Raw genomic sequence first — 24,916 nt, forward strand, 5'->3', positions numbered from 1 at the left:
ACCGCACATCCTAAACGATGTACGATGTAACGTGATCGATAAGGTGGAGGATGCTGATGGATCGGTCTTGACTGATCCGGAAGCGATAAATGCTCATATTGAGGGTTTCTTTACATCATTGTACACAACAGACGACACACACACACCAATTACAGACAAGGCGTTCAAATGCACACGCGTCATCCCCCAAGACTGCGAAACCAACAACAATTGCATGAAGGAGATAACTTCCAGTGAGATCCTCAATGCAATCAAAAGTTCGGCTCCTCGGAAGTCCCCTGGTCCGGATGGAATACCCACAGAATTTTATCTTCGTGCGTTTGATGTAATCAGCCGCGAATTTGGGTTTATTATGAATGAGGCTATAAACGGAGAAATTCCTCCGTGCTTTGTCAACGGTGTTATAGTGCTAGTGAGAAAGCGAGGAGGTGGACTTGCCATGTCTGCTTTTCGACCGATATCCCTACTTAATGCAGACTACAAGCTTTTGTCTAGGGTTATCAAACATCGTCTTGACTTCATTGTCGGAAAGTGGGAGATAATCTCGACAGCCCAAAAATGTTGCAATAAACCACGCAACATTTTTCAAGCTGTGCTCTCTGTTAAGGAGAGGGTGGTTGATTTGCAGAGAAATCGTAAGTGCGGTAAACTTATTTCCTTCGATCTTTCGCATGCATTTGATCGCGTTGATAGAAATTTTCTTTTTAACAACATGCTTCTGATGGGGTTCAATCCGAAATTGGTGGAACTTTTTCGGAGGATTGGCGAGAAGTCCACGTCTCGCATCCTCATCAACGGAACCCTTTCCTCTTCCTTCCCTATTCGACGTTCTGTGCGTCAGGGTGATCCTCTTTCCATGCACCTATTCATCCTCTACCTGCAACCCCTCATCACGAGACTAGAAGGTATATGTTGCGGCCAAGACGACTTGGTCAATGTATATGCTGACGACATCTCTGTGGTGACTACCTCTCTAGAAAAAATCGAGCGGATCAGAGAGGCCATAGATGCTTTTGGTTTGTGTTCCGGTGCCTCACTCAACGTCAAAAAAACCGAAGCGCTTGATATTGGACATGTCACGCAACACAACATCATCAATGTTCCCTGGTTGAGGACTGTAGAAAGGTTGCGACTTCTCGGCATCCTCTTCACTAACAATGTTCGTGAAGCGATGGGGCACAACTGGGACATTGTTATCAATCAATTCCGGCACTTGGTTTGGCTACACCGAATGAGAGACCTTAACCTCATACAGAAGATAACCCTTCTAAACGGGTTTCTTTTGCCTAAGTTATGGTATGTAGCCTCTGTATATGGCGCCAGAGCCATAGATGTAGCAAAGGTCTCGCTGACGGTTGGATCATTCCTATGGCAAGGATCTGGAGGCATACGTGTGCCTCTCTGCCAACTAGCCTTGCCCCGCAACCGTGGTGGGTTAAATCTGCACATCCCGTCCATCGCAACACAGGCACTGCTAACCAGCAGATATGTCGCAGAAAAGGATTGTCTGCGAGTCGGGGAGCAGCACATTTCGTATGCTGGAAATCCCCCGAACATTAGCGTCAAGTCTATCTCAACAAAATATCCATGTCTGCGAAACGTTATTCTGCAGCTTGCTTACATCCCGGATAAAACGGTTAACATCACAGCCCGAACGATGCGACGAATGCTTGTTGAGAGGCTCCCTGAAGCGAAAGTAGTGCAGGAATCGCAAGCAGTAAACTGGCAATCGGTTTGGGCCAACATCAGCTCAAAAAAGCTTACATCCTCACAGAGATCAGTTCTCTATTTACTGACAAACAGAAAAATAGCGCATGGAGAGTTATTTTTTAAAATGAATAGAGGATCATCAGCGTGCACAGAATGCTCTGGGGTGGATACATTGGAACACAAATTTGCTTTGTGTTCCAGAGTGTCGTCGGCCTGGAGTATTCTGCTGCAAGCCATCCACAACATCGACCCCTCCCTGAACCCTTCTTTCCAATCCCTCCGCTTACCTGTACTAATGAATATTAGTAAAAGTAAGCGGATCCTAATCCTTCGTTTGTTTGCTAACTATATCATCCACATTGTTGGAAACAACAATGCTGTGATTGATATAGAAGTCCTTAAATGTTCATTGTAACTTAGTTTCTTGTTTTCTCCATTTTTTTTTTTGTTTGTTCTCCTTGTTTAAATTTTAAGTTAGTATTTAAATATTCGTTTCTTTTTTCTTATTAAATAAATTTAAAAAAAAAAAAAAATTGAACGAAATTTGTAAAAACAGTTAAATAAAACAGTTAAACAGTTAAATATTGAAAGTTTTCCAGTCATATGAAAAGTTTCTTTTTTTATTCCCATTTATTCTCTGTTGGCATGACATAAAATAGCACGATTTCGAACCAATTTGCAATTTTTTTTTGCTTTTCGAACCAATGACCACAAAGTCGTAGTCGTAGAACAAATGAAAATTCTACGACCCTAATCAAACTCTGTGGTCGTAGTCAGGTTGTCTGGGTCTGTTGCAAATTCGGATTTTATAAGTATATTTTTAACAGCCTCGTTATACTTAGAGACGTTCAAAATTTATTACTCTTCTTTACTGGATTGCAACATGAATAGGGCGCGATCCTCGGAATGCAGCCCTTTTTATTGCCTTGCTGGTGGCGCCCTCTTCCGTCATTTGTTTCAAGCTCCAATCCTCCAGATGGGCAGGTTGTGTCAAAAACTTTGACACGCTCTGTTCTGCGTGTTTCTACGTACGTCTTAACGGCGCTTTAAATTTCGCATTCTATGGCCAATTCGAGTCCATAGTGCAACTAGTATCTCGTATGTAGCTTCAAACCGTTTGGTTTAGTGTGGTAGAGGGCGGTGGACTACTAAAATCTCCGCGAACAAATATTTTACCGATTCTTTTACCCGAAACCTGTTACACCGAATCATTTACGCAAAAACTTTTTGCCTAAATTTTTATCAAATGGAAGAATTATAGCATACTGCGTTATTTATACACCTTTGGCGTTTACTGCGCACATGCGTGATGTTGTGCAATGAAAGAGCACATACGTTTTTCATTCAGTATTGATCGTTCATATAATGATTTACACGGCAGATGGCTTTCCAATCAACCAAATGTCACGAACTCAGCGGATGCATGGTACTCGCTGCATGTGTTAATGGTGCAACGAAGTAATGGATTAAGTTAATTGTGAATTTAGTCGATTATTTAACAAAACAACGAAAACGAAAACAACATTCAATTGTTCATCGAAAAACCAACCTTCGCATCTGTTGCTTACATGGTTGCAATAGTCGGCGAATCTCGTGCCAATAACTGCCGCTTGCAATGCAAAGGAACCTTAATGGCGCAACTCGTGTTTTGGGCACCACCAGCGCGCATTCGACGATCCCGGTTTCGTCAAACCGCAAATAGGCAAAAGCAGCTATTCCATTTTCACTGGCATCACAAAATATATGTAGTTGAACCTCCGCTGCCTAGCATGAAACGATTCGTCGATAGCATCTCAGCACCCTTACGTTACTTAGAATATTAGGTAATACCTTTATCCAACTTATCCATTTCTCTGCCAATCTTCCAGTGAGTTCCTGTTCCCAATCAATACCGGCTCGCTAAATTTCTTGCAGAAGAATGTTTATACGCATTAGGAAGTTGCCAATCAGGTCTATGGGGTCGTACACGGTCATCAGAGTGCTGATTACTTATTTCTTGCTGGGAATTCTCTGACCGGTAAGTAACTGTACGTCATGCTTCGGCGATAGTTTAAATATAATTTCGTCAGTTACGATGTTCCACCACATGCCTAACACCTTCTCTGCGATTTGACCGGTTCAGATAATAGCACTTATATCGTCGACGTAATGCTCATCTTTCACGCAGCTAACAGCACGAGCGAATGGATGTTCGAATGGAATGGAGGCATTAAGGTTTTTTGCAATCTTCGCGCTACTTGGAGAGCATGCCGCTCCAAACGTCATGACCGCGACAGCATATACTGCTGGTTCTTGTTCAATAAGATCGACGGAATTCCAGAAAATTGACTGAGATTACTGGGCTTCAGAACTCATTTTAACCTGGAAGAACATTTCTCTTATATCTCCAACAATCGCGACGCGGTGTTCACGGTACTTATGGAGTACTGCCGCGTGCCTTGGCTGCTGCGGCTCCACTTCGGCAACGGCGTCGTAGATTTGGGAAGAAAGTGGGATATGATTTACGTAAGAAGAGACCAGATGAAACAACCGATCGGAGGAGGAAAACATCATGTTGTGGATAGTCTCTCTTACTAATGTAAGATTTTGGCTCATCAACTAATCGAATTATGGACCCTCTTACGGGTCGTTAAGATGTTAAATAGTATGTCACGCTACATGACAGCGAAGGAGAGTAGCGGCAAGGTATATCGTAGTGCATATATACGCATACAAAAAGTATCGCCTTTTTATACTTTCTCTTTTACACGAATCCATACACAGAAAAAAGCAGGGAAGATCAGTTTTATTCCTTGCGCGTCCTGATAGTGTTGAAAATAATTGGTTTTTTCCCAAAATACGTTTATACGTTTACAATACAATATACGTATTATAAACATTTAAATGTTGTAATTTGCTTAAATAACTTAATATATTTTTTTATTCAAAATGTTATCAATCTGGCTGAGTCCAAAGTGTCCAGACCCTCCTTGAAGAGTGCAGTCGTGGACATCGGTGGAATCCCGGATACACCGATACGAGATGGCAGGGACCTTGCCTTTGAGGACAGCAATCGCCTTTCAAACAGTCGCCTTTGAGGACAGCACCAAAGCCGCAAAAGGGAGGCAGACTTATAGGTGTATGCTTGTAGTCCGTCTTAACCATTTGTTGTCTGTTTTGTTTCAGTTCCGTCAAGGCTCTGCCAATGTCCAACACCGAATGTTGTTTATGTAAAAAGCGACGCAGCCACCTGCCAGCCACACCCCAAGCCTCCCTGTGGCTGCCAAACCACACGAACAGGCATCACATCCACAATATCACCTACAACAATAGCACCGGACCAAAACCAACACACAACACAATAGAACAGACATAACGATTACAACAACGATAGACTAACCGACAAACAACATAGACATACGCCAAAAACCAACACAACCGAGCATGCTTGGGATAAGGCAAATTATAAGGAGGAAACGCCTTAAAAATTGTACACCACTCGACACTACGGTGTCGATAATACGATAAAAGCCGTCATCATGGAAATTGAAATAAAAAAATAAATAAATAACTAAACAAACAAACAATACTGCATATAAACAAGTGCTTTAAACTCAAACCAATCTTTCACAAGGGGGGATATATACATGCGGACGACAACTGTGAAGAATCGGGCTGATGAAATTAAATGCTCCCGACAAAAAAATCCGGTGCTTGCTATCAAAAATGTGCACCGGAGACAAGAAATCGAGCGCGCCAAAAATGTGTGCAGCCAGTCAAAACTAAAGTGTAAAACCTTGTACCTAGTCCTAAAGTGAACGGTGTTGCTAATGCGGAAGACTTTCGTCCCATCAACATACTTCACATATTCAAAAAAATTCTTGAAAATATAGTCAAGGAGCAATTGGTGCAATTTCTGAATGGACACGAGCTATTGATTCGCGAGCAGTCAGGATATCATCCCAACATAGGGATTTTGTATGGAGATCCTTATGTAGTGAAATTTTCATACACATTTTATTTCTCAAATCCATCCGGGGTTTTACTTTTCATAAACTGGGGTCTATTAGCTTCAACTTTTGAAAAACTTTTGGTGACGAAAGATTTTTGACTTCGACCTCTACCGACCACCCGACTCCAACATAGGGATTTTGTATGGAGGTCCCTATCCAGTGAAGTTTTCATTCGAACATTTTTTTGGCCGATATATGGATGATCGCAATCAAATGGGTCGCGATCTTAGGAGTTTTGTATGAAATTTGAGGCTCAAAAAAAGTGTTTCGGAATGCCTTCGGATATGGTTGTTGGTGATCAATAGGGGCTCAGAAGTGAGTATTTCGGGTGATCGCGATCGTATGAGTCGGTTATTTGGGAATTTTGGGTGAAATTTGGGGGTGCAAAAAATGGCTTCAAGTGACGTGATGTGGTTTTTGGTGATCATTAGGGGCCCAGAAGTAAATTTTATAGATGATCGCGATCGTGTGGGTCGGGAACATAGGAATTATGTGCAAGTCCCCTAAACTTTAAGGGGCTGAATTTTGACAGGCCTAGATCATGAAAAGTGATGCCCCCCATCGATCTAGGGCATTTTTCCAAGGTGACCGACCCAACAGTGCTGTTGGTCGGTGATCGATAATAAAAATCGGGAATTTTGAAAACTAAATCGCCTTTTAGTTCTCAAATCGCCTTTTGCACCACAAATCGCCTTTGTCTTAACAAATCGATTTTTGCATCACAAATCGCCTTTGGCTTAACAAATCGCCTTTTGCATCACAAATCGCACAAGCCACCAATGAAATTTTGCGAGGAAAATAAAAATCGAGACTTGGCGTTTTAAACTCGCGAACTCTCCTGTTCCGGAATGAACGCGAGCACAGGGTTTGTGAAGCGCTATTAGCTCGGATTGGATACGACCTTAGAGGAGCACAGACATAATCCAGCGGACGTAGCATCATTCCAAAGTCCGGTCGAACTAGTATTGAGCCAGTTGTTGTTGTTGTTTTTATTGTTCAATAATTCACATGTAGCTTGACAATTCATAATTTGGATTGATACTGGTATTCTTTTTTGAAACCTTAACACAATATTGTTTAAACTAGTTTGCCCGGTGGCATTTGGAATAATATCCTGATGTTAAATAGAATGAACATTACTCCGTTGGGAAAAATTCTACAAAACCCTGGTATCCTTTTTTGTATTATTGTAACCTAGCTAAATATCTATTGTAACCTAACTATTTTATGTAACACAGTTCGTGGAAAGCTAACTTATCTTATAACCTAGGTTGTCCTTATATCTATATTGTTATCCCTATTTGGGTGCGTATTACATTTTGCAACGTATTTGTCGTCTGTTATTTTGAGGTACTCGGATATAAATTGTAAGTTTGTTTTCCTATGAATATATTTTGTACCAAGCCATGATGGTAGGTTTAAAATGCGTTTCAAACATTTGTTTTGGAATACTTGTAGTCTTGCAATGTGGGATTTTGCACATTTAGACCAGACCGAGCTGGCATAAAGAATGATCGGTCTTATTATGGCTTTATATAGGAGCAATTGGTTTCTCAAGTTGAGTTTGAATTCCTATTCATGAAGCATTAAAGAGACTTTACAAATTTTTGTCCACTGATAATTTTTGTCTTTGTGATTTTTCAAAGTCAATCTTTTATCCAATGTAACTCCTAAATAAGTTACATAGTTGCTCCATGCAATATTCGAGTGGTTAATCATTATATTACGATTCGGTATTTTATTTGAACTAGTGCAATATGTGAAATATATTGCCTCCGTTTTATCGTCGTTTATTTTTAACTTCCAAGTTTTACAGAAAGCGACATATTTTTTAAAGCCTTGGTTAAGGTTTCTAGTAATTGGTCCTGGAAGGTTAGCAGGAGAGCTCGTCGCAAAATCATCAGCAAAAGCAAAATATTTAGCAGACTTTGTTTTAGGGATGTCTGACGTAAATCTGTTAAAAAGAACAGGGGACAAAACGCTTCCCTGGGGTAAACCGGCAAGGGGGATGAAAGGGTCAGATGTGGATAATTTCAAGTGGACTTTGCAACTACGATTTGTTAGGAAGGAATGAATCAGTAGTATGTCTTTCGGACGGAAGTTGAAGCTAATGAGTTTAAATATTAAGCCACAGTGCCAGACAGTGTCGAAGGCTTTCTCCAAATCAAGCAAAACTAATCCGGTAGATCTTATTATACTACGCTGTATGTGAATGTAGTTTGACAATCTATTATGTGGTTGAGATACATTGTCGGAAGTTAAATTGAAATAACGCAGAAGATGTTTAGATATTTGCTTTTCTAGTAATTTTTCAAATATTTTTCCTAGGCAACTAAACAAGCTAATTGACCTATAATTAGCTGCATTTTGTGGGTCTTTGTTTTGTTTAGCGATCGGAATTACTTTGGCTTGCTTCCAGGCTGTTGGAAAATAGTTTAGTTTGTAGCAAAAGTTGAAAATGAATGCTAGGTATATAATGGCCTTATTAAATAGGTGTTTCAGTGAACGATTATTTACAATATCAATTCCAGTGGATGTTTTAACTTTTAGTTTGGATAATATAGAGTTATAAGCATGGTTTGGATGCAGATACCGATCTGACTGGAGGTGACAGCAGATGTTAGGGCTCATTCAATTATTACGTAACGCTGATTGGGGGGGGAGGGGGTCAGTACCAGCGTTACGATTTGTTCAATAGGGGGGAGGGGGGTTTCACTTTTTGTTACGTAACATAAAACAAGATAATATTAAGATTCCCGTTTCATAGTCTATGAATTAATACGTATGAAAATTAACTTATTTAAGGGATTTTTATACCAATTCCATGTTATCTATCTAATTGTCAAGTCTCTTGGTATCTTCTGCTACCCATTCATTGAGAACTTCTGGTGTCTACTCAGATGGTGATTTTGCAATTCTGTGTGTTAAGTTCGCTTGCAGACGTCAAAGTAACAACACGCGTATTATTGTTTTGCAAGCCTCGCAATGTGCGACGGAAAATTTTCTCGATACGATAGGAACACCTTCCGTATCGACTACTCAAGCATTCCGGTAAAGCCGTCCCAGAATGAAACGTTAGATTTCTTGGTGGATACCTTGAAAATTGGAGTAGAAAAGGTGTCCTTGGTTCAGCTGAACGGAGTGAAGGGCATTGTTTATGTCACGATGAACACGCTGGAGGAAGCTCAAGCTCTAGTTAGTGAACACGCGGGGAAGCACTCACTCACGCACGATGGGAAGAAGTTTCCTGTCACAATCGCCATGGAGGACAACACCACGATTGTGAAACTCCGTGACTTGCCCCCTGGAGTTCCGGATGCTGTTGTGAAAACAGCATTGTCTGTGTATGGTGAGGTATTTTCTATCACCAGAGAAGTGTGGGAACCGTCAACACGATTTGCAGGGGTTTCCTCTGGAGTTCGACACGTGCGAATGAGGGTAATGAATCCCATAAAATCTTATATTACACTGGGCGACGAAGTGACCGCTGTGTCCTATCCAGGACAACGACAAACTTGCCGTAGCTGTCAAGAACCGGTACATCACGGACTAAACTGTGTTCAAAGTCGACAATGCCGCTTTAGAGAAACCCTGTCCCAAGAGAAACCGTCGCAAAAGGCATCATACGCTAACGCCTTACGCACAGCACCAACACCACACCACGCCGCTGATGAGCCACTGTTTACTGTCGTCAGCAATAGGAAGATGAAGAAAAAACCTAAATATTCTTCTTTTGCAACGTCCGATCTGAAAACATCTGTGGATGTAAAGCGCGTTGCAGCATCCATATAAAAAATTGCCCAAAGGCTAATCATTCCGATAAGCCGAGTGACATCCGAAGCACTACCACAGAAGGGCATACAAGAGAAAGGTGCAACAAAGGATGAAGCTGCTGCAGTGCTAACGGCTGAACTCGATCCTGCCGTTGGCCCATCTATACTTGTTCCTGCCGCTGCTGTTGCTACAAACGCTCCTGCCGCTGCTCGCAACGGCAATACTGGATGGTCGTTCCAATCCATCCCACCAACACAAGAGAAGGAAGCAGTATTTAAAACTCCGCTCGATATCCCTTCTCGTCCCATTTCCTCCCTCTCCACTGATGAAATGCTTGGCATTAAACGCAAGCAAAATGCGGAGATGGACAACGAGAGTGAATCCTCGTGTTCTTCCACACACAGCCAAGGGAGTGTGACCAAGCGTAAGTCTGGCCGCTCTACAAAAAGGCTCACTTTCACACCACAACCCATGTAAATTTCGTCGTGATGGACTCCAAAGCGGTAGGTGATAATGTTAATAATACCTACAACTTGGCTACTATTAACATTAATGCAATTTCTAACACGACAAAAATTGATGCTCTCAGAACATTTATCAGGACGACAGAACTGGATATCGTATTTCTTCAGGAGGTATGTGTTCCAGATTTGACGATTCCCGGATTTAGTGTCATTACCAATGTCGACGGTGCGGGGAGGGGTACAGCGATTGCTTTACGTGATCATCTAAAATTTTCTCACGTCGAACGCAGTTTGGATTCGCGTCTGATTTGTCTTCGACTTGAGAATACTGCCACCCTATGCAATGTTTACGCTCCCTCTGGGAGTCAACGTAGAGGGGAGAGGGAAGAATTTTTCGAGCGAACTTGCGAACCTGCGTTCTACCTGCGAAATGCATGTCAACATGTGATTCTTGCAGGCGACTTCAACAGTGTGTTGGAGTCAAAGGACGTGACGGGAGCGAGAAATTTCAGCCATTCTCTCCGAAACGTAGTAAATAACATGGGTATGTGTGATAGTTGGGAGGCTTTACGAGGTAACTCGGTTGAGTTCTCCTATATCACAAGTGGTTCTGGATCACGTATCGATCGCTGTTACGTTTCGTCGTCGCTTAAGATACAGTTGAGGACGACTCATATGCATGTCCTATCTTTTTCGGATCACAAGGCCCTCACGGTCCGTCTCTGTCTTCCAACTCCACCCAGTCGCATGCGCAGTTACGGTGGCTATTGGCAACTTAGACCGCACATCCTAAACGATGTACGATGTAACGTGATCGATAAGGTGGAGGATGCTGATGGATCGGTCTTGACTGATCCGGAAGCGATAAATGCTCATATTGAGGGTTTCTTTACATCATTGTACACAACAGACGACACACACACACCAATTACAGACAAGGCGTTCAAATGCACACGCGTCATCCCCCAAGACTGCGAAACCAACAACAATTGCATGAAGGAGATAACTTCCAGTGAGATCCTCAATGCAATCAAAAGTTCGGCTCCTCGGAAGTCCCCTGGTCCGGATGGAATACCCACAGAATTTTATCTTCGTGCGTTTGATGTAATCAGCCGCGAATTTGGGTTTATTATGAATGAGGCTATAAACGGAGAAATTCCTCCGTGCTTTGTCAACGGTGTTATAGTGCTAGTGAGAAAGCGAGGAGGTGGACTTGCCATGTCTGCTTTTCGACCGATATCCCTACTTAATGTAGACTACAAGCTTTTGTCTAGTGTTATCAAACATCGTCTTGACTTCATTGTCGGAAAGTGGGAGATAATCTCGACAGCCCAAAAATGTTGCAATAAACCACGCAACATTTTTCAAGCTGTGCTCTTGTAGCATATCTGCTATACAGTCTTAAAACATTCCAAAATCTATTTATGTTTCACCCCATGCACCTCTATCGAGATATTAGAACAAGATCTGCAATAAACAAGTAACGCAAATAGCATAGACCTCAGGCGCAATTAAAACAATTATTAATCACTTACAAGTTGCAAGCACACATTCAATGCACACAAGTTGCAGGTACAAATCCAATATGCAAAACATAAAAAACATACACCATAAATGCACCGAGCGCGTGGAAAGTAACCATCAATCCGATTCCCACGATCACGCAAAGAATCTGCGCAATGCCAAAAGTAAAAACCATAACGCTCTTATTACAAGACAGTACAGGTGCGTATCAACCATTGCAGTTGAGCAATACACCCCACACCCGTGCGCTTGACTTGGTTCAAGTTTGCAACAGGAGACGACCCAACCGTATGTAGCTTATAGGAAACAGAACTACTCCATCTAACAAGTAAGAACTGAATGCAAGAAAACGTTAAACCAACCAATCAAAATTCAGACAAACAAAAGCATCAGATATCCGAGAGTCCGGTATGTGGACGAATGGAAATTTCCATCAAATTTGTTCTCACGATGTATACCCGAAAATTATGATATAAAATAAAGATTGACCGTTGACTAGACAGTCACTCGCAGCTACGTGCACACGCGGTTACTGTCATAGTTGATCGTTATGCTCAACTAAAGAAGTCTAGTGTTATTTGTGTTTATTGGGGACTCTGTCCCAATCCGTACTGAAAGAAATGTAGACCTATACATGGTGTGTTGTCCCGTGGTGATCCCGTATGACTGTGTTGTATTATGGAGAAGCAGTTATATTACATGGCGACCGTGACCATAAGCTGCAATCGTCGGAAAGAAAAATGCAACAGTGATCGACCTAAAGTGAGCGATGAAAGGTGTTGTGTAAAAAAAAAAAAAAAAAAAATACAGTGCCCAGTGGTACAAGTACAGTGCCCGTGGCACTAGTCTGTGGTCTTCAGAATGTAAAAAAAAAGAGTGAAAATGTAAAGTGTAAGATAAATGTGCAGTGAAATTGACACTCCAAATAAATGAAGAAGATGAACGCCCCGAAAGTGCTCTAAAAACCGGAAAACAAGGTTTTAAAGAAAATTATGAGATAAAAATACGAACCATATTAAATTAACAGAAACAGTGAATTTATTCTGCAATCCATGAAAAAAAACCGTGACCATAATCTGCAGTCATCGGAGTGATTGAAGTGTAAACAAAATGTGACACAATTGCGAGACAATCAAAAAAAACGTAATGTTCTATTCTTCATGAGCAAAAACAATGTGATTCAAACAAGTGCACGCTTTATGCGAAAGAATGTGCGAGCGATCATATGACATAACACACATAAGGTACAACGTGCATAGTACAAAAAAAAAAAAAAATGCGAGGCAAGCAAAACTTTAAGTGCAAACGTATAGAAAGTGCCAATCAACGGATAAAGGCGTAAGAAAAAGGCACATAAATGGAACGCTACTGGAAAAAGGTGGTATGCATAAAACGCGAATTCATCAAGAAGTGTGACAAAGACAAAAGTAAAGTGCAATAAGAGCCATAAGGTCAACCGTAATTCACTCTATGGAAAGCATACAAAACAATTCTTAGAAAGCAAACGATGAGAGTTCTAGAGTTGCAGAATGAAGTAAGACTTAACGGACCATTAGAGCAATAATACACAAATGCGACTCATTCAAGTGAATAACAATAAAAACAGCGGAGTTGACAAATTTTGATAAGATAAATTGAAGTGCATATAAATATGACCCCAGAACTTAAACACATCATTCTACCGCTACCAAGTTGCCAAGTTGCACAGTTCTACCGCTAAAGATGTTGCCAATATTAGAGGAGCCAGCCGAAGCACCGGAAGCCATGGAGCAGGGTCTTCCAATCATGGAAGCACGGGTTCCGGAACAACCGGAAGAAGAGGAAGAAGAGCTGGAGCCGGACGAAGAGGACGAAGAAGATCGGTGGATGCAACACGCAAGGGAGCGATTCGGCCCCACCTTTGAGGAAGTGGAGGAGCAGGCAGCGGACGTTTTTAAAGCACTGCTGCAAGCAGATAAAGAAGTGTTCATTGAGAACATAAATGAACTCGTCCAAATAACGGACGGATTCAAAAGGTACGTCATATCTAAAGAGGAGACGATGGCTAGACTGATAGAACTATTATATGTAATAATAAACAATGACTAGCAAAAAAAAAAAAAAAAAAACAAAAACAAAAAAAAAACTAATGGCGTAAGATTAAAAAAAAAAATGGGGAAAACATCCGAAAGAAAAAAAAAGAATTCTACTAGAACTAGAAAATGAAAGCGCAACCACGTACGCTCAAGTGCTATACAATAGGCAAAATAGATACAATCGAAGACAACTCGTAGTGAGCCAATGAAAGATAATTGCCGTCTAAACAGTATTTTAGAAAACATCAAGATTGCGAACATTCCTACATATGCACAGAAAGAATTTAGAAAAATCATAAATACATATTCAGATATTTTTTGCACCGAAAATGATCCAATTACTACAAACAATTTTTACAGCCAGGACATAATACTAAAAGATAATATTCCATCATACATACCAAATTACAAACAGATTCATTCTCAAACTGAAGAAATAAACAACCAAGTCCAAAAGTTGTTACAAAATGACATAATAGAACATTCTGTATCATCTTACAACTCACCGATCCTTTTGGTACCAAAGAAATCGGATGACGTTAATAAAAAGTGGAGATTAGTCGTAGATTTTCGACAATTGAATAAGAAAATCCAACCAGACAAATTTCCATTACCACGGATTGACACTATACTGGATCAACTAGGAAGAGCCAAGTACTTTAGTACTTTAGACTTAATGTCAGGCTTTCATCAGATCCCTCTCGAAAATGACTCACGCAAGTTTACAGCATTCTCAACCCCGTCTGGACACTTTCAGTTTACCAGAATGCCATTTGGATTGAATATAAGTCCAAATAGTTTTCAGAGAATGATGGCGATAGCCATGGCCGGGCTAACACCAGAACTTGCTTTTGTATATATAGACGATATAATCGTTACTGGATGTAGTGTACAGCATCATATCAGTAATTTAGTTAAGGTTTTTGATAGACTTAGGAAATATAATCTTAAGCTTAATCCGAATAAGTGTAGATTCTTCAAAACAGAAGTAACATACTTAGGTCATAAAATAACTGATAAGGGAATTTATCCGGATGACGCAAAATTTGATACAATCAAAAGCTATCCTATTCCAACCAATGCAGACGAAGCAAGACGTTTTTTCGCATTTTGTAATTATTATCGTAAATTTGTACAGAATTTTGCTAAGATTGCAAAACCCATCAATAACTTAATTAAGAAAGATGTTAAATTCGAATGGACCCATGGATGCCAAGAAGCTTTCGATAAATTGAAACAAAGTCTACTTTCACCTACAATTTTGCAATACCCAGATTTTACCAAACAGTTTATAATTACCACAGATGCATCAGATATGGCATGTGGTGCAATACTATCACAAATTACGAATGGAAACGATTTACCAATCGTGTTTGCGAGTAAAAGTTTCACACCAGGAGAAAAAAATAAGCCAATTATCGAAAAAGAGCTTACTGCTATACACTGGGCAATCAATTATTTTAAGCCTTACGTTTATGGTCGAAAATTCAAAATACGAACAGACCATAGACCACTAGTATATTTATTTGGTATGAAAAACCCTACTTCTAAGTTAACTAGAATGAGATTAGATTTAGAAGAATTTGATTTTGAAATAGAATTTTTAGCGGGAAAAGCTAATGTTGCAGCAGATGCACTCTCAAGAATAGTATTTAATTCTGAGGAATTGAAAGCATCAATCCCCAAAAACAAAGAAACTGCTCAAACCGTACCAATAAAAAGTACGATATTAATGGTAACAACTAGAGCAATGACAAACCAGAAACGAAACGAAACAAAAAAGGAGTGTCATAAAAAGGAAGATAACCAATCGCGGATTGATCAACCAGCGATGTGGCAAACAGATAAACCCACAGAGGTATCCAAACTATTGAAATTAAAGTCGACAAAAACAATGAAAGGAATAGAACTCGAAATATATAATCACAAAGAGAATAAAGCGCTAGGGTCGATAATAATCCCCATAAAAGAAAATTCACATGGAAATGGAAGTCAAACATTAGAGTTTGCTCTTCTAAAAATGTGTAAAATTGCGAAACGATATAAAAGAAACAAAATAGCTATGTCTAATGAAGACACCTTATTCAAATATTATTCCCATGAAACCGTGAAGGAAATTGCCAACAAATCCATTTCAGGTTGTAACATCATTCTGTATATTCCAACTAGATGGATAACAGAAAGGGAAGAAAGGCTGAGAATAATCAACGATTATCATATGACCCCTTCGGGAGGACATATAGGCCAATACAGACTATATTTGAAATTAAGAGAAAAATACAGATGGAAAAATATGAAGGAAGATATAAAAAAGTTTGTGAGAAATTGTCAAGCATGCATAGCTAATAAGACAAATAGGCATACGAAAGAGGAAACAGTTGTGACGACAACTCCCTCGAAACCATTTAGCGTAATTTCAATAGACACAGTAGGACCATTACCCAAAACCGACAATAATAATCGTTACGCAGTAACAATTCAATGCGAACTCACTAAATATGTAGTAATAATTCCGATTATCAACAAGGAAGCAAATACAATAGCAAGGGCTTTAGTCGAAAATTTTATTCTTACTTTCGGAAACATCTTAGAAATGAAATCAGATCAAGGATTAGAATACAATAACGAAATTCTTAGCAAAATCGCTGAAATTTTAGAATTAAAACAAACCTTTGCTACAGCATACCATCCACAAACAATAGGATCTTTGGAAAGAAATCATAGATGTCTCAACGAATACTTAAGATCATTTTCCAACGAGCACCACGATGACTGGGATAATTGGACAAAATTTTATGAATTCGTTTACAACACCACAACCCATACAGACACCAACTATACCCCATTTGAATTAGTTTTTTTCAGAACAGCTTATTTACCCCAAGAAATATACAAACAAAAAATAGATCCAATTTATAATATCGAACAATACTATAATGAAATGAAATTCAAGCTTCAAAAATCACATGAAATAGCCCGAGAAAATCTTATAGCTGTAAAAGAAAAAAGAAAAATTACATTCAACGAAAAATTAAACCCCATACACATTAAAATAGGTGATAAAGTATACCTATCAAATGAAAACAGAAAAAAATTAGATCCATTATACATAGGACCATTCATAGTAACAGAAATTGAGAATACTAATTGCACCATTAGAAATTGTACCACACAAAAGGAAACAACAGTACATAAAAACAGATTAATTAAATATACAGGAGAATAACTTCAATCATTATCATTCATTACGTTATTCTGCTAAAAGGGGGGAGGTGTAGCATATCTGCTATACAGTCTTAAAACATTCCAAAATCTATTTATGTTTCACCCCATGCACCTCTATCGAGATATTAGAACAAGATCTGCAATAAACAAGTAACGCAAATAGCATAGACCTCAGGCGCAATTAAAACAATTATTAATCACTTACAAGTTGCAAGCACACATTCAATGCACACAAGTTGCAGGTACAAATCCAATATGCAAAACATAAAAAACATACACCATAAATGCACCGAGCGCGTGGAAAGTAACCATCAATCCGATTCCCACGATCACGCAAAGAATCTGCGCAATGCCAAAAGTAAAAACCATAACGCTCTTATTACAAGACAGTACAGGTGCGTATCAACCATTGCAGTTGAGCAATACACCCCACACCCGTGCGCTTGACTTGGTTCAAGTTTGCAACAGGAGACGACCCAACCGTATGTAGCTTATAGGAAACAGAACTACTCCATCTAACAAGTAAGAACTGAATGCAAGAAAACGTTAAACCAACCAATCAAAATTCAGACAAACAAAAGCATCAGATATCCGAGAGTCCGGTATGTGGACGAATGGAAATTTCCATCAAATTTGTTCTCACGATGTATACCCGAAAATTATGATATAAAATAAAGATTGACCGTTGACTAGACAGTCACTCGCAGCTACGTGCACACGCGGTTACTGTCATAGTTGATCGTTATGCTCAACTAAAGAAGTCTAGTGTTATTTGTGTTTATTGGGGACTCTGTCCCAATCCGTACTGAAAGAAATGTAGACCTATACATGGTGTGTTGTCCCGTGGTGATCCCGTATGACTGTGTTGTATTATGGAGAAGCAGTTATATTACATGGCGACCGTGACCATAAGCTGCAATCGTCGGAAAGAAAAATGCAACAGTGATCGACCTAAAGTGAGCGATGAAAGGTGTTGTGTAAAAAAAAAAAAAAAAAAAATACAGTGCCCAGTGGTACAAGTACAGTGCCCGTGGCACTAGTCTGTGGTCTTCAGAATGTAAAAAAAAAGAGTGAAAATGTAAAGTGTAAGATAAATGTGCAGTGAAATTGACACTCCAAATAAATGAAGAAGATGAACGCCCCGAAAGTGCTCTAAAAACCGGAAAACAAGGTTTTAAAGAAAATTATGAGATAAAAATACGAACCATATTAAATTAACAGAAACAGTGAATTTATTCTGCAATCCATGAAAAAAAAACCGTGACCATAATCTGCAGTCATCGGAGTGATTGAAGTGTAAACAAAATGTGACACAATTGCGAGACAATCAAAAAAAACGTAATGTTCTATTCTTCATGAGCAAAAACAATGTGATTCAAACAAGTGCACGCTTTATGCGAAAGAATGTGCGAGCGATCATATGACATAACACACATAAGGTACAACGTGCATAGTACAAAAAAAAAAAAAAAAATGCGAGGCAAGCAAAACTTTAAGTGCAAACGTATAGAAAGTGCCAATCAACGGATAAAGGCGTAAGAAAAAGGCACATAAATGGAACGCTACTGGAAAAAGGTGGTATGCATAAAACGCGAATTCATCAAGAAGTGTGACAAAGACAAAAGTAAAGTGCAATAAGAGCCATAAGGTCAACCGTAATTCACTCTATGGAAAGCATACAAAACAATTCTTAGAAAGCAAACGATGAGAGTTCTAGAGTTGCAGAATGAAGTAAGACTTAACGGACCATTAGAGCAATAATACACAAATGCGACTCATTCAAGTGAATAACAATAAAAACAGCGGAGTTGACAAATTTTGATAAGATAAATTGAAGTGCATATAAATATGACCCCAGAACTTAAACACATCATTCTACCGCTACCAAGTTGCCAAGTTGCACAGTTCTACCGCTAAAGATGTTGCCAATATTAGAGGAGCCAGCCGAAGCACCGGAAGCCATGGAGCAGGGTCTTCCAATCATGGAAGCACGGGTTCCGGAACAACCGGAAGAAGAGGAAGAAGAGCTGGAGCCGGACGAAGAGGACGAAGAAGATCGGTGGATGCAACACGCAAGGGAGCGATTCGGCCCCACCTTTGAGGAAGTGGAGGAGCAGGCAGCGGACGTTTTTAAAGCACTGCCGCAAGCAGATAAAGAAGTGTTCATTGAGAACATAAATGAACTCGTCCAAATAACGGACGGATTCAAAAGGTACGTCATATCTAAAGAGGAGACGATGGCTAGACTGATAGAACTATTATATGTAATAATAAACAATGACTAGCAAAAAAAAAAAAAAACAAAAACAAAAACAAAAAAAAAAACTAATGGCGTAAGATTAAAAAAAAAAAATGGGGAAAACATCCGAAAGAAAAAAAAAGAATTCTACTAGAACTAGAAAATGAAAGCGCAACCACGTACGCTCAAGTGCTATACAATAGGCAAAATAGATACAATCGAAGACAACTCGTAGTGAGCCAATGAAAGATAATTGCCGTCTAAACAGTATTTTAGAAAACATCAAGATTGCGAACATTCCTACATATGCACAGAAAGAATTTAGAAAAATCATAAATACATATTCAGATATTTTTTGCACCGAAAATGATCCAATTACTACAAACAATTTTTACAGCCAGGACATAATACTAAAAGATAATATTCCATCATACATACCAAATTACAAACAGATTCATTCTCAAACTGAAGAAATAAACAACCAAGTCCAAAAGTTGTTACAAAATGACATAATAGAACATTCTGTATCATCTTACAACTCACCGATCCTTTTGGTACCAAAGAAATCGGATGACGTTAATAAAAAGTGGAGATTAGTCGTAGATTTTCGACAATTGAATAAGAAAATCCAACCAGACAAATTTCCATTACCACGGATTGACACTATACTGGATCAACTAGGAAGAGCCAAGTACTTTAGTACTTTAGACTTAATGTCAGGCTTTCATCAGATCCCTCTCGAAAATGACTCACGCAAGTTTACAGCATTCTCAACCCCGTCTGGACACTTTCAGTTTACCAGAATGCCATTTGGATTGAATATAAGTCCAAATAGTTTTCAGAGAATGATGGCGATAGCCATGGCCGGGCTAACACCAGAACTTGCTTTTGTATATATAGACGATATAATCGTTACTGGATGTAGTGTACAGCATCATATCAGTAATTTAGTTAAGGTTTTTGATAGACTTAGGAAATATAATCTTAAGCTTAATCCGAATAAGTGTAGATTCTTCAAAACAGAAGTAACATACTTAGGTCATAAAATAACTGATAAGGGAATTTATCCGGATGACGCAAAATTTGATACAATCAAAAGCTATCCTATTCCAACCAATGCAGACGAAGCAAGACGTTTTTTCGCATTTTGTAATTATTATCGTAAATTTGTACAGAATTTTGCTAAGATTGCAAAACCCATCAATAACTTAATTAAGAAAGATGTTAAATTCGAATGGACCCATGGATGCCAAGAAGCTTTCGATAAATTGAAACAAAGTCTACTTTCACCTACAATTTTGCAATACCCAGATTTTACCAAACAGTTTATAATTACCACAGATGCATCAGATATGGCATGTGGTGCAATACTATCACAAATTACGAATGGAAACGATTTACCAATCGTGTTTGCGAGTAAAAGTTTCACACCAGGAGAAAAAAATAAGCCAATTATCGAAAAAGAGCTTACTGCTATACACTGGGCAATCAATTATTTTAAGCCTTACGTTTATGGTCGAAAATTCAAAATACGAACAGACCATAGACCACTAGTATATTTATTTGGTATGAAAAACCCTACTTCTAAGTTAACTAGAATGAGATTAGATTTAGAAGAATTTGATTTTGAAATAGAATTTTTAGCGGGAAAAGCTAATGTTGCAGCAGATGCACTCTCAAGAATAGTATTTAATTCTGAGGAATTGAAAGCATCAATCCCCAAAAACAAAGAAACTGCTCAAACCGTACCAATAAAAAGTACGATATTAATGGTAACAACTAGAGCAATGACAAACCAGAAACGAAACGAAACAAAAAAGGAGTGTCATAAAAAGGAAGATAACCAATCGCGGATTGATCAACCAGCGATGTGGCAAACAGATAAACCCACAGAGGTATCCAAACTATTGAAATTAAAGTCGACAAAAACAATGAAAGGAATAGAACTCGAAATATATAATCACAAAGAGAATAAAGCGCTAGGGTCGATAATAATCCCCATAAAAGAAAATTCACATGGAAATGGAAGTCAAACATTAGAGTTTGCTCTTCTAAAAATGTGTAAAATTGCGAAACGATATAAAAGAAACAAAATAGCTATGTCTAATGAAGACACCTTATTCAAATATTATTCCCATGAAACCGTGAAGGAAATTGCCAACAAATCCATTTCAGGTTGTAACATCATTCTGTATATTCCAACTAGATGGATAACAGAAAGGGAAGAAAGGCTGAGAATAATCAACGATTATCATATGACCCCTTCGGGAGGACATATAGGCCAATACAGACTATATTTGAAATTAAGAGAAAAATACAGATGGAAAAATATGAAGGAAGATATAAAAAAGTTTGTGAGAAATTGTCAAGCATGCATAGCTAATAAGACAAATAGGCATACGAAAGAGGAAACAGTTGTGACGACAACTCCCTCGAAACCATTTAGCGTAATTTCAATAGACACAGTAGGACCATTACCCAAAACCGACAATAATAATCGTTACGCAGTAACAATTCAATGCGAACTCACTAAATATGTAGTAATAATTCCGATTATCAACAAGGAAGCAAATACAATAGCAAGGGCTTTAGTCGAAAATTTTATTCTTACTTTCGGAAACATCTTAGAAATGAAATCAGATCAAGGATTAGAATACAATAACGAAATTCTTAGCAAAATCGCTGAAATTTTAGAATTAAAACAAACCTTTGCTACAGCATACCATCCACAAACAATAGGATCTTTGGAAAGAAATCATAGATGTCTCAACGAATACTTAAGATCATTTTCCAACGAGCACCACGATGACTGGGATAATTGGACAAAATTTTATGAATTCGTTTACAACACCACAACCCATACAGACACCAACTATACCCCATTTGAATTAGTTTTTTTCAGAACAGCTTATTTACCCCAAGAAATATACAAACAAAAAATAGATCCAATTTATAATATCGAACAATACTATAATGAAATGAAATTCAAGCTTCAAAAATCACATGAAATAGCCCGAGAAAATCTTATAGCTGTAAAAGAAAAAAGAAAAATTACATTCAACGAAAAATTAAACCCCATACACATTAAAATAGGTGATAAAGTATACCTATCAAATGAAAACAGAAAAAAATTAGATCCATTATACATAGGACCATTCATAGTAACAGAAATTGAGAATACTAATTGCACCATTAGAAATTGTACCACACAAAAGGAAACAACAGTACATAAAAACAGATTAATTAAATATACAGGAGAATAACTTCAATCATTATCATTCATTACGTTATTCTGCTAAAAGGGGGGAGGTGTAGCATATCTGCTATACAGTCTTAAAACATTCCAAAATCTATTTATGTTTCACCCCATGCACCTCTATCGAGATATTAGAACAAGATCTGCAATAAACAAGTAACGCAAATAGCATAGACCTCAGGCGCAATTAAAACAATTATTAATCACTTACAAGTTGCAAGCACACATTCAATGCACACAAGTTGCAGGTACAAATCCAATATGCAAAACATAAAAAACATACACCATAAATGCACCGAGCGCGTGGAAAGTAACCATCAATCCGATTCCCACGATCACGCAAAGAATCTGCGCAATGCCAAAAGTAAAAACCATAACGCTCTTATTACAAGACAGTACAGGTGCGTATCAACCATTGCAGTTGAGCAATACACCCCACACCCGTGCGCTTGACTTGGTTCAAGTTTGCAACAGGAGACGACCCAACCGTATGTAGCTTATAGGAAACAGAACTACTCCATCTAACAAGTAAGAACTGAATGCAAGAAAACGTTAAACCAACCAATCAAAATTCAGACAAACAAAAGCATCAGATATCCGAGAGTCCGGTATGTGGACGAATGGAAATTTCCATCAAATTTGTTCTCACGATGTATACCCGAAAATTATGATATAAAATAAAGATTGACCGTTGACTAGACAGTCACTCGCAGCTACGTGCACACGCGGTTACTGTCATAGTTGATCGTTATGCTCAACTAAAGAAGTCTAGTGTTATTTGTGTTTATTGGGGACTCTGTCCCAATCCGTACTGAAAGAAATGTAGACCTATACATGGTGTGTTGTCCCGTGGTGATCCCGTATGACTGTGTTGTATTATGGAGAAGCAGTTATATTACACTCTCTGTTAAGGAGAGGGTGGTTGATTTGCAGAGAAATCGTAAGTGCGGTAAACTTATTTCCTTCGATCTTTCGCATGCATTTGATCGCGTTGATAAAAATTTTCTTTTTAACAACATGCTTCTGATGGGGTTCAATCCGTAATTGGTGGAACTTTTTCAGAGGATTGACGAGAAGTCCACGTCTCGCATCCTCATCAACGGAACCCTTTCCTCTTCCTTCCCTATTCGACGTTCTGTGCGTCAGGGTGATCCTCTTTCCATGCACATATTCATCCTCTACCTGCAACCCCTCATCACGAGACTAGAAGGTATATGTTGCGGCCAAGACGACTTGGTCAATGCATATGCTGACGACATCTCTGTGGTGACTACCTCTCTAGAAAAAATCGAGCGGATCAGAGAGGCCATAGATGCTTTTGGTTTGTGTTCCGGTGCCTCACTCAACGTCAAAAAAACCGAAGCACTTGATATTGGACATGTCACGCAACACAACATCATCAATGTTCCCTGGTTGAGGACTGTAGAAAGGTTGCGACTTCTCGGCATCCTCTTCACTAACAATGTTCGTGAAGCGATTGGGCACAACTGGGACATTGTTATCAATCAATTCCGGCACTTGGTTTGGCTACACCGAATGAGAGACCTTAACCTCATACAGAAGATAACCCTCCTAAATGGGTTTCTTTTGCCTAAGTTATGGTATGTAGCCTCTGTATGTGGCGCCAGAGCCATAGATGTAGCAAAGGTCTCGCTGACGGTTGGATCATTCCTATGGCAAGGATCTGGAGGCATACGTGTGCCTCTCTGCCAACTAGCCTTGCCCCGCAACCGTGGTGGGTTAAATCTGCACATCCCGTCCATCGCAACACAGGCACTGCTAACCAGCAGATATGTCGCAGAAAAGGATTGTCTGCGAGTCGGGGAGCAGCACATTTCGTATGCTGGAAATCCCCCGAACATTAGCGTCAAGTCTATCTCAACAAAATATCCATGTCTGCGAAACGTTATTCTGCAGCTTGCTTACATCCCGGATAAAACGGTTAACATCACAGCCCGAACGATGCGACGAATGCTTGTTGAGAGGCTCCCTGAAGCGAAAGTAGTGCAGGAATCGCAAGCAGTAAACTGGCGATCGGTTTGGGCCAACATCAGCTCAAAAAAGCTTACATCGTCACAGAGATCAGTTCTCTATTTACTGACAAACAGAAAAATAGCGCATGGAGAGTTATTTTTTAAAATGAATAGAGGATCATCAGCGTGCACAGAATGCTCTGGGGTGGATACATTGGAACACAAATTTGCTTTGTGTTCCAGAGTGTCGTCGGCCTGGAGTATTCTGCTGCAAGCCATCCACAACATCGACCCCTCCCTGATCCCTTCTTTCCAATCCCTCCGCTTACCTGTACTAATGAATATTAGTAAAAGTAAGCGGATCCTAATCCTTCGTTTGTTTGCTAACTATATCATCCACATTGTTGGAAACAACAATGCTGTGATTGATATAGAAGTCCTTAAATGTTCATTGTAACCTAGTTTCTTGTTTTCTCCATTTTTTTTTTGTTTGTTCTCCTTGTTTAAATTTTAAGTTAGTATTTAAATATTCGCTTCTTTTTTCTTATTAAATAAATTCTATAAAAAAAAAAGAACGTGCACCATCGTGATCGGTGTTTGTATGGCCGTGTTTGAACTCAGCATACGAGCTAAAATGGTTGATTTTAATAGTGCTGAATTTTATTATGCTTATCAATTCAATTT

This window comes from Anopheles moucheti, unplaced genomic scaffold, assembly GCF_943734755.1.
Source record: "Anopheles moucheti unplaced genomic scaffold, idAnoMoucSN_F20_07 scaffold_38_ctg1, whole genome shotgun sequence".
Lineage (NCBI taxonomy): Eukaryota > Metazoa > Arthropoda > Insecta > Diptera > Culicidae > Anopheles > Anopheles moucheti.